This window comes from Balaenoptera musculus, chromosome 19 (genome assembly GCF_009873245.2).
Source record: "Balaenoptera musculus isolate JJ_BM4_2016_0621 chromosome 19, mBalMus1.pri.v3, whole genome shotgun sequence".
Classification (NCBI taxonomy): Eukaryota; Metazoa; Chordata; class Mammalia; order Artiodactyla; family Balaenopteridae; genus Balaenoptera; species Balaenoptera musculus.
Genome location: NC_045803.1, coordinates 15703017 through 15715348, shown reverse-complemented (window position 1 = coordinate 15715348; position 12332 = coordinate 15703017). Strand labels below are relative to the sequence as shown.

Sequence of the window (12332 nt, the reverse complement as noted above, 5' to 3'; positions counted from 1 at the left end):
TAAAACCTTAATATACACATTATTTAAACGTGAATGAATATGAGAACACAATTGAAAAACCTGTGGGACTTCCCTGGTGGTCCAGTGGGTAAGACTCCGTGCTCCCAGTGCAGGGGCCCAGGGTTCAATTCCTGGTCAGGGAACTAGATCCCACATGCATGCTGCAACTAAGAGTCCACATGCCACAACTAAGAGTCTGCGTGCCGCAACTAAAGGTCCCGCATGCCACAACGAACATCCTGTGTGCCACAGCTAAGACCTGGCCCAGCCAAAATAAATAAATAAATATTAAAAAAAAAACCTGTGAGTGGCAGCCAAAGTTGTATTGGAAGTTTTATAACCCAGTATGCATGCATACATTAAAATACTAGACTTTTCCAGTAAGCGGCCTGAGATGACCTCTAAAAATGGTTTGCTATTCACTTGGCCCAGAAAACGCCACAAAATCATGCAAGTCAAGAGGTTCAAATCTTTGTGTTCACTTTAAGAACACTCGTGAAACTGCCCAGGCCATTAAGGGTATGCATATCCGAAAAGCCACCAAGTATCTGAAGGATGTCACTTTAAAGAAGCAATGTGTGCTATTCCATCGTTACAAAGGTGGAGGTGGTAGGTGTGCCCAGACCCAACACTGGGGCTGGATGCAGGGTCAGTGGCCCAAAAAGAGTGCTGAATTTTTACTGCACATGCTCAAAAATGCAGAGAGTAATGCTGAACTTAAGGGCTTAGATGTAGATTCTCTGGTCATTGAGCACATCCAGGTGAACAAAGCCCCCCAAGATGCGGCACAGGACTTACAGAGCTCATGGTCAGATCAACCCATACATGAGCTCTCCCTGCCACATTGAGGTGATCCTTACTGAAAAAGAGCAGATTGTTCCTAAACCAGAAGAGGAGGTTGCCCAGAAGAAAAAGATATGCCAGAAGAAACTGAAGAAACAAAAACTTATGGCCTGGGAATAAATGCCACAAAAAATAAATGCAAATAAAAGTAAAAAAAAATAAAAAATAAAATACTAGAAAGATCATTAATAAATAAAATCAATATAGAACCCAGGGAGATAAAACAAGCAAAAATATATCTAAAACGGGTAGAGAAAGGCATTATTAGTTATAAAATGCAGAAATAAATGACAGAAACAAATAAACAATCTAAAACAGAAAATTTATTTGACTGAAAAAGAGTAGACAAACTAGTGATTCAGGTGGGGGAGTACAGGTGACGAATGAACAGCACTGTGAATGAGTCATTGAAATGACTACATATTTAAATTTAAAAGGACACTATCTTTCTGGGTGATTAAAATTTTCTGGGATTAGTGGTGTTGTACAACTTTGTGAATATACTAAAAACCACTGAACAGTATACTTTAAAAGGGGGTTGAATATTACAGTATATGAATTTTATCTCAAAAAACTTAAGTTAGTACTATAGACGTTTTTATAATATATCTGAAAATCTGGACAAAGTGTCCTGATTTTTATAAAGAAATGGGATTGACTTGATATCAGAATTGACTAGAGAAGAAGTGTAAAATCTTAATAGACTCCTTTCCAAAAGGAACATTTTAAATTAAACCAAAAAATAAATGTCATGGAATTCCCTGGTGGTCCACTGGTTAGGACTCTGCTCTTCCACTGCTGGGGGCCAGGGTTCAATCCCTGGTTGGGGAACTAAGATCCCGCAAGCCAAAAATAAAAATAAAGTAAATTAAAAAAACAATGTCACACAGCTACACTAGAGACACCAAATTAGATATATTTATAGATGAAACTATGAAATGTTTTAGGAACTCTTCCAGGACATAGACTGAGGTAGCAAGTTACCTGTTTTTATGAATCTGTCATAATCCTAAAGATAAAACTTACTAGGAGAACACAAAAAGATAATATGCCCAAAATCAGTTATGAAAATATGCAATGTTAAAAATTAGCAAATCAAATCTAGTAATCTATTGAAAGGAGATAAATGTTTGTCACAATCTGAATTTTGGAACAAAACATTTCTAATAAATCCTTATTCAAACTTGTTACTCACTTTCTGAAACTTGGAAATCAAATTGATTTAGTTAACATAGTATTCCTTAGTATTTTAACTCAGGAACCAAATAGATTTGGATAGCAAGGCATTCTTGGAATACAACACAAGATAATTCACATGGAATTTCTAGAGTTTAAATAACTAAAGCACTGTAAATGAAAATATACTATCAAGCCTCAATATATTCTAGCTGCACCCTTCTTTTCTTATCAGTATTTGACAGAACAGGATATGTTTTACAAATAAACTTGAGTTATCCTACCTGCTGTAATATCATTCATTTATACCCTGCATTCATTCATTCATTTATTTATACCCTGTCTACTTGTCACTTGAAGAGTCTTTAAAACAGCTAATGAATCCAATCATTGCCATGCATTTAGTATGAGGATGTAGTGGGAGGTGGGAAGGAGGTTGTTAAAACAATCACAGAATTTCAACTCTCATGGCAATTTGAATATAGAGTATGAAAGTTGTTCATTCCCATGATAGCAAGAAAACCTGGACAAGATAAAAATCATACTTTCCTATGGGACTATCTAGGAGTGGTAATAGGGAGTTCCCTGGCGGTCCAGTGGCTAGTACTCCATGCTTCCACTGCAGGGGGCACAGGTCTGATCCCTGGTCAGGGAACTAAGATCCCACATGCCATGTGGCAAAAAAAAAAAAGTGGTAGAAGCAGGGAACTGAATTCCTGATAAAAATAAGCCCTTGATAGGTAAACAGATTGCTGCATGACTTTGCATTCTTGGATGCGGTGCATGGTATGGGTATGGATATGGATGGATGAAGGTGTAGGCCTGACAGATGAAGAAACTTTGCAGAGATAAAAAGAATTAGTAGAGCCTAAAGATACTTAGGACTTTTGGGATGGATAAGAATCTGGAAAAAACCCAAATGCAAAAGATTTTAAACAATACTATCAACCAACTTTGCCTAATTGACATTTATTTAATGGTACTCTCAATCAGCACAATACACTTGCTTCTCAATGACATAGAAAACACTAAGATAGACTACATGTTGAGCTATAAAATAAGATTCAGGTACTGTCAAAGGAATAACATACAGATTATATTCTTTAACACTGAGCTAAATAGAGTTAAATGGTTTTAACTTTAGGTGGGTGTATGATTCACCTAGAATTAATATTTGTGTATGGTATGAAACATAGATTAAGGTTCATTTTTTTCCCTCACATAAGCAGTCAGTTGTTCCAGCACTTCTTGTTAAAAAAGACTTTCATCTCTTCCATTGAGTTGCTTTGGTATTTTTATCAGAAATCAGTTGACCATATATGTACACCTTTATATTAGCAATGTACAATTGTAAAATGAAACAAAAATCAGTTTATAATAGTATCAAAAAGTATAAAATACTTAGGAATAAGTTTGACAAAAGATATGAAAGATCTTTATATGGAAAACTACAAAACATTGCCAAGGAAAAACACAAAATCTTTTTTGGGTGTGTGGCCACGCCACGCAGCTTGTGGGATCTTAGTTCCTGGCCAGATATTGAACCCAGCCCTGGCAGTGAAAGTGCTGAGTCCTAATCACTGGGTGGCCAGGGAATTCCCTCGATAAGATCTAAATAGATGGAGATACCATGGCTGTGGACTGGAAAACTCAATGTCTTTAATAAAATTTCCCCAAATTTATCTATAGATTCCAATGCCATCCTAGTCAAAATACCAGCTTGCTTTTTATTTTAAATTGATAGAAGTTTTCTAAAATTTGTATAGGAATCCAAAGACCTAGAACAGCCAAAATCGGTATTGAAAAAGAACAAATTGGAGGACTTGTATCTGATTTCAAGACTTGCTATAGAGCTATGATAAACCAATAAAGACTGTGGTGTTTGCAAAGGATAGACAAATAGGTCAGTGGAGTAGAATAAAAAGTTCAGAAATGGACCACAACAAACCCCAGAGTTCAACTTTTTCCTCCTAATTGTCATTAACGTTTGTGAGAAACACACCTGGGAAATGTTTAGTTAACTAAAATACATGAGTAAAAAGTAAAGTTTAGGAGATTATTGTAGGTAGTATTTGGGGTTAGGAGTTTTTCATGTCTGTAATATTAGATCCTGTAGAAAGTCTCTAGTTAGTCCTGCTCTGCAGAAAAATGCCTCTCACCAAAGATCTCATAAATCTTTCCTTCCTCTGTAACTTCTCCTCCAGTCATATCTTATGAGAGACTGAATTATGGTAATGTTTACAAGAATAAGTGATATACATTAAATTGCATCATTAAAAACGTTTGAGAAAACCAGTTATTTTTAGTCTAAGGAAGAAAAATCTCCAAGAATTGAAGACTTAAAAAAGACAGAAAATGCCTCTGGAATTTCAGTTCAGCACTGGCTTTGATTCTAGTCCTGTTTTAATATTTGAATAGGTACTGTCAGAAATAGAACTTTTCTTTTTTCCTTACATGTATACACTTTTAATATATCTTTTATTATATTCCTCTATAAAAATTACAAGAGTAATATATTTTAGCCACAACTAGTAAAAAATGAAAAAACATATAAATAATATCTGCATCCACCCCAATTCTTTCAGACCTATGTACAATTTCAACAAAGCTTATTTACCTTTTCACACCTTTCTCCTTGCTCCTATCAACATTACACACATATCTGATTTGTCTTTGTTCAAATTTTTTTTTAATTTTTTAAAAATTTATTTATTTTTGGCTGTGTTGGGTCTTCGTGGCTGCACGCAGGCTTTCTCTAGTTGTGGCAAGCAGGGGCTACTCTTCGTTGCGGTGCACAGGCTTCTCATTGCGGTGGCTTCTCTCGTTGCGGAGCACGGGCTCTAGAGCGCAGGCTCAGTAGTTGTGGCGCACGGGCTTAGTTGCTCCGTGGCATGTGGGATCTTCCTGGACCAGGGATGGAACCCATGTCCCCTGCATTGGCAGGCAGGTTCTTATCCACTGCACCACCAGGGAAGCCCTCAAATTTTTTAATGGCATCAGGCTATGCACTATTTTCTCTAACTTGCTTTGCTCAAGCAAGTCTAACTTGTACATTCCCCCAGATCAATAAGTATAATCTTACTCTTTCTAAGATTACGTTGCACATTATATTCTTGCTGTTGGTTATTTGTGCCTTTTCTTTTTCACTTGATTAGTCTTTGTGGTTTATTACTCTTTTGAAAGAACGATTTTTTGCTTTCTTGATACTCTCTATTGTGTGGACGTTTCCAATTTTATGTATTTTTCTATTTTTGGGTTTAATTTGCTGTAAAATTCTTATATCATTGATTTTCACCATTTCTTCTTTTCTAATATGTGTATTTACAACTACAAATTTCCCTATAAACTTTACCTCATCCCATTAAGTTTCTTAAATTTTATTTTTATTATAATTTAAATAATTTTATAAATTCAACCATAAAATTTTCTTTGATCTGTGTTTTTAAAAAACTCTTTATCTTGAAACACTTATAGATTCACATTAAGTTGCAAATACACATATAGGGAGATCCCATGTACTCTTCACTCATTTTCCCTCAAAGGTAATGTTTTGCATAACTATAGTACAATAGCAAAACCATGAAATTGACATTGGTACAATCGACAAAATTTAACCAGTTTTCACCAGTTTTATATGCACTCATTTCTATGTGTATAGTAATAGTTCTATATAATTTTATCAAGGGTGTAAGTTTCATGTAGCCACGATATACAAAACTGTTTAATCCCCACAAGGCTACCTTATGCTACCACTTCATAGCCACACCCACCCCTTCCCACATCCTTAAGCCCTGGTAACCATTAATCTGTTTGCCATTTCAATAATTTTCTAAATTTCAATAATGTTATATAAATGGAATCATATAGCATGTAATCTTTTTGTGATTGGCTTTTTATTCCCTCAGCATAATTGCCTTGAGAGCCATCCAAGTTGTTGCATGTACCAGTTTGTTCCTTTTTATTGCTGAGTGTTATTCCATGGCATGAATGTACTGCAATTTTTAAACTATTCTTCCATTTGAGGACATTTGGATTATCCCATTTGTTTGTCATTACTATTTTCCTCTTTCTTGAATTATCCTGGATAAAGAGCAACTTTTTATTTTTCTACTTCCTATCTCTTTTAGCTTGTTAGTTATGAAATTTTGACTCTTTTTCAATGGTTACCATAGAAAACACAGCATGCATCCTTGGCTTAATGAAATCTATTATACATTAGTGCTTTTATGTCTCCTCACAGCATAGAACATTACTTTCTTTTTATTTACTCACACATGCTTTTTTGTGATATTGGTATATTCTTTGATTTTCTACAAATTAAAAACCCTATGAGATATTACTATTATTTTATACATTTCAATATTCACTTAGATTTACTGATGTATTTACCTTTTTCGTTGCTCATTTATTCCTGCATCTCTGTGCTTCTCTCTGGTCTCTCTCTGTCTCTTTTTTTTTTTTCTTTCACATTTTGGCCGTGCCACGCAGAACGTGGGATCTTAGTTCCCTGACCGGGGATCGAACTGGTGTCCCCTGACGCGGAAGCGCGAGTGTTAACCACTGGACTGCCAGGGAAGTCCCCTTTCTCTGGTCTCATGTTCCTTCTGCTGAAGAACTCCTTTAGTATATTGTTTTATTGGATTTCTGCTAATGATGAATTCTTTGGAGGGGTTTTGGGGGTTTGGGGAGTCTTTTTATTTTGCCTCCATTTAAAATACTTTTTTGTCATGCAAAACTTTAAAAACACACAAAAGTAGAGAGACTAATATGTTTGCTGTGTAGCCATCACCCAGATTCAACTATTATCAACTCATTGCCAATCTTGTTTTATCTATTCCCCTACCCACTCAACCCCTTCCCCAATTATCTGAAGCAGATTTCAGACAGATTTAATTTTTCTTATAAATATTTCCATAAATATTTTTAAACATAAGAACTATTTTTTGAATGACATAATCATAATATCACTATCATACCTAAATATTAACAGTAATTCCTTTATATAATCACATGTCCAGTGAGGGTCCAAATTTTCCTGATTGGTTCCTTTTTTTTTTTTTTTTTTTACCAGTTTGTTCAAATCAGGAAATCAGGATCCAGAGAATTCCATACATTGCAACTAGTTGGTTTGTTTTCTAATCTTTTAAAAAAGATTTCCCCCTCCCTTTCTTTTTTCTTGCAACTCTTTATTCATGAAAACCAGGTAATTTGTTCAGGACTTTCCCAAAGTATGAAATTTGTTGACTCTGTTCCCTTGGTTTCATCTCATGCTCCTCTGTCCCTGGTAATTCTTAAAAACTGAAGAGCTAAAGCCTTAATCAGATTTTGGTTTAATGTTTTTTTGTTGTTGTTGTTTTGTTTTGGCTGTGCTGCGTGGCTTGTGGGATCTTAGTTCCCCAACCAGGAATTGAACCCAGGCCCTTGGCAGTGAAAGCGTGGAGTCCTAACCACTGGACCACCAGGGAATTCCCTAGAATGCTAGAATGCATTATTGACCCCCAAATTCTTCACACTTCCCTGAATCCACCCATGTTTCCATTATCTCTTGCTGCATAATATATCACCCCCAAATTTGGTGGTTTAAAGCAATCATCATTAATTATTATCTCATGGTTTTGTGGTTGACTAGAGCTTAGCTAGGCAGTCCTCTCTCAGGTCCTTTCATGCATTTGCAGTCAGATAGTGGCTCATATTTGCTTTCACTTTAAAGTATTTTATTTATTTATTTATTATTTATTTAGTTGCATTGGGTCTTCGTCGCTGCGAGGGCTTTCTCTAGTTGCAGTGAGCGGGGGCTATTCTTCGTTGCAGTGTGTGGGCTTCTCAATGCAGTGGCTTCTCTTGTTGCAGAGCACGGGCTCTAGGCGCACACGGGCTTCAGTAGTTGTGGCACGCGGGCTCAGTAGTTGTGGTGCACGGGCTTAGTTGCTCCGCGGCATGTGGGATCTTCCTGGACCGTACTGCGGCAGGCGGGTTCTTAACCACTGCGCCACCAGGGAAGCCGTTGCTTTCACTTTAGATTTTTCTTATTTTAATGCAACATGAAGTGGTCATCTGTAGAGTCAGTTCATTCTTGATACTTTGTGATTCTCAATTTGTAGAACTATTTCTACTTTATCCTTCATTTTACCTTCCCAAGAATTTTCAATAACTGTTCACTTCTTGCCTTTACTTCTTTATACTTTTCTTCCCATTGAGTGATCACATTTTTCATCACCTAGATTTCAACATCTTTCTTTTCAAGTTTCAACTTTAGTCTTTCAGTTCTTCCATGTTTCAGAACCACTTATTGATTGTGTTCATGAGCTGTACAATAATCTGTTTCATTATAACCTACAAATTGTTCTCTTTCATCCTCTGTTAACCAAATTTTCAGAAAAGGAGACCTGATTAAAAGGAAGAGGTGTTTATTTGGGGTTTGTTAGGACTGCAGCCAAGGAGATACAGATTTAAGAAGCACCTAAACTGTGTTCCGCTGGGCTACAAAATGGAGGAAGCTTATAAAGGCAAAAAACCACAAGTTTACATAAATTGCTTTTCAAGAGTTAGGATTGGAGCTGCCACGAAAAGAGTGCTTGTTAAGCAAGGATTGGTTGGGGTTCAAAATGATTACACAGTTTCAAAGTTACATAGCCACACAAATATAAAGTTATAGCTAGCAGCTGCTAGCAGATATTGTTTTGAAAACTTGGCTGATGGTGTCCTTGAGTTTGATATAGTTCAAAAAATTCAAGCTCTCAGTGATGCAGGAATATGTCTGAAACCACGTCCACAGTGGCCACATATGCCTCCCACTCCCCCACTCCCCCACTCCCCCACTCCCCCACTCCTGTATTTGCCCCTCCCCTCCACTGCTAACCACTAGTTTGTTCTCTATATCTGTGAGTCTGCTTCTTTTTTGTTATATTCACTAGTTTGTTGTATTTTTTAGATTCCACATGTAAATGACATCATGCAGTATTTATCTTTCTCTGTCTGACTTATCTTACTTAGCATAATTCCCACAAGTCCACCCATGTTGCTGCAAATGGCAAAATTTTGCTCTTTTTTTATGGCTGAGTAAAATTCCATTGTATATATATACCACATCTTCTTTATCCATTCATCTGTTAATGGACACTTAGGTTGCTTCCATGTCTTGGCTATTGTACATAGTGCTGCTGCTACTGACCAGGGTTCTTGGACTCTTTAATCAATAGAAATTGATAAGAGGCCAGATGAGAAATGCAGCAAGGCTTTATTGGGACTTGCGCTACAGCACAAGGGAGCAAGAACAAGTAACAGACGTCCTTGCCCGATCCTCGAGGAGGGGCAGCTGGTCCCTTAAATGCGTGAGAGTAGGAGCCAATCAGTGGGTTGGGCCATGTTCAGGGATCATTTGCTCCCAGCACCTCAGGGTTTTGGCCTTTTTGTATCTTATTGTTCATAATTGCTCTGACTCTGCATGTGTGCAGTTATTTTTAGTCTCTTATAGTTTCCTTTGTATTTTGTTGCTGGAAGAGACATTTGTCCAGGTGCAAGCACTCCAGTATAGGGTCCCAGGTCCCAGGTGCCAGCCTGTCTCACTGCTATGAACATTGGGGTGCATGTATCTTTTCAAATTAGAGGGTTTTTTTTTTTCAGATATATACCCAGGAGTGGGATCATATGGTAACTCTATTTTTAGTTTAAGGAACCTCCGTACTCTTTTCCAAAGTGGCTGCACCAATTTACATTCCCACCAACAGTGTAGGAGGATTTCCTTTTCTCTGCACCCTCTCTAGCATTTATTACTTGTAGACTTTTTGGGGATGGCCATTCTGATCGGTGTGAGGTGATACCTCATTGTAGTTTTGATTTGCATTTCTCTAATAATCAGCGATGCTGAGTACCTTTTCATATGCCTGTTGGGCATCTGTATGTTCTCCTGAATTCTGTGCTGGGTTTGACAATGAAAGCTCATGTTGAGTGCTACACATGGTATGGGAGGATTTCTGGGTAATTTTCTTAAAAGCAAGATTCCTGAGTTCATTTGCTTCCCTCTATTGCTATTCCTTCATTTTTCTTCTTTTCTCTCCTCTTCTCATTTGTAGTTGACTTGTTTCCCAAAGTTTGAGACTTTCTAGTATTCCAATCTTTACCTTTTCCAGGCTCAGAATTAGAACCACTGTCACTCTCTGCTTGTAACAGGGCAAAACAAGAAGCAGTAGTGGGAACAGAACTAAATACCACTGAGGCTATTGTAAAGATTTTTCTTTTAAAATACTTGTGTCAAGAATAAGTCCTCATTCATGAATGAAAGCTAGATTTCACCTGTAGACTCCTAACTGATGCTCCAAAACATATTCGCACAAAGTACATAGAGAAAGATAGAGTGCTGGGTGAGATCTAACTCAAGCAGAGTAGCGGCTTCAAAAACTGGAGGGTCCCATGAACTGGCAGTGTCTCTAGGTCACAGCCACAGCTCAGGCACATGGGCCTGGGGTCTGGCACTGGTCTCTCATGTCGAATCCCCATCCACCTGCCCTGGGCACAGCAGAGTGGCCACATCACTTCAGGGGCTCCAGAGTGCGTGCCCACCTATATTGCCTTTTGTGACCTACCCTTGGAAGTCATATACTATCATTTCCAACCAGAGGCTCAACTATTTCAAGGAGAGGGACCATTGAATTTCTCTTCTTCTCAAGTCATATTGAAAGAATATGTGAGATAGGGAGATCTTATTGCGACTACTTGGGAAAAAAACAATCAGTCACAACACTCTTGCCTTGAGTGCACTATATGCAAGATATAGTTTCCCTGCCCTTTATTTTGGATTTGGCCATGTGAGTTGCTTTGGATAATGTGCACATTCTGAGCCTAGGCCTTAAGAGGTTTTGTATATTTCCACTTTCCCTCTTCATTATTAGCCACTGCCATGAGAAATATGTGCCCTGGCTACCTTACTGTCCAGAGACAATGAGAGCTGCCCCAGTCAAATCACCTCAGCTTAACGCATGGAGGAAAAGCTAACCCCCAGCCAACCTGCAGATGTGTGAATGACTATAAATGCTTGTTGTTTTAAACCAACTTTCTCACATTTCTTTTTTTTAAAATTAATTTATTGTTTGGCTGCGCTGGGTCTTAGTTGCGGTACACGGGATCTTCGTTGCCACATGCGGGATTTTTAGTTGTAGCATGTGGGATCTTTAGTTGCGGCATGAGGGATCTAGTTCCCTGACCAGGGATGGAACCCAGGCCCCTTGCATTGGGAGTGCAGAGTCTTAACCACTGGACCACCAGGGAAGTCCCACATCTCTTTTTCATGGTGAACTTAAGGAAGTTCTTTTTGGCTTTTTTGATTGACTCCAGTTAGCCATAATACCCTAATTGTGCAGAATAATCTTTATCAATTATTATCACTTTGGACCCAACACTCAAGAGGCTAAAAAGAAAACAGCTTCATTTTTGTCTCTCATTGTCTCTTTAAACATGCTCAGTGGAGCTAGATCTTCTTTGAACCTCTTAAAATTTAATTAGAGATCATGATTTTTCTGATCACTCCTACTTACTACAAATGGCTTCAGCTCAGTAATATAAATATGCAGTCTTCATGGCAGATTGAAAATTAAAACTTCTTCTTCTGCTTTGATCTGCTTGCAGTTTATGGCAAATAGTATTTTCCAAAAATGGCTGTGACTATATTTTTGTTTCCACGTGGTCTTCCAGAACCTTGCCACTTTCCCATCAGGAAGTGGAGTCCATGTTCCCTCCTTTTGAATCTGGATGGGCTTTTAAAACTGTAAGTGGAAATGATGTTATGTGATTCTGAGGCTAGACATAAAAGGTGGTACAACTTCCATCTGGATCTTTCTTGGGACTCTCGCCTTGAGAACCTTGAGCTGCAACGTAAGATGTCTTAGGCTACCATGCTATTAAGAAGCTTAAACTACCCTACACAGAAATACCACCTGGAGAAACTCTGAGATTACATGAAATAAGAGATGTCCAGCCAGCTCCCAGTTGCTCCTGGAACTTCACACTGTTCCATGTTCAGCTATCATGAAAAATCTGAGCCAGAGCTGTCCAGATAGGCTGTTTCTGAATTCCTGACCCAGAGAAACCATGAAAGATAATAAATAAATGGTTGCTGTTGTTTGAAACCATTAAACTTGAGAGACTGGATATACAAACACAATACCAGATCGTATACGACAACAGAACTCTGACCCACAAACTCTGCAGTAAACAGCTGGTTTCCAACCAGAAAACCAAACTACAACTTTGGCAGCAATCAGCCCAGAACAGTCAGAACTTGGTCAATACCAGCTTCCCTATTTTTTGCCTCTGCTTCC

The 12332-nt window shown here is 37.9% G+C and overlaps 1 pseudogene; it reads left to right on the top strand.

Annotated features, from left to right (window-relative positions):
- The first annotated feature begins 407 nt into the window (after positions 1-407).
- On the top strand, positions 408-965 carry LOC118884885 (annotated as a pseudogene).
- The last annotated feature ends 11367 nt before the right edge of the window (positions 966-12332 follow it).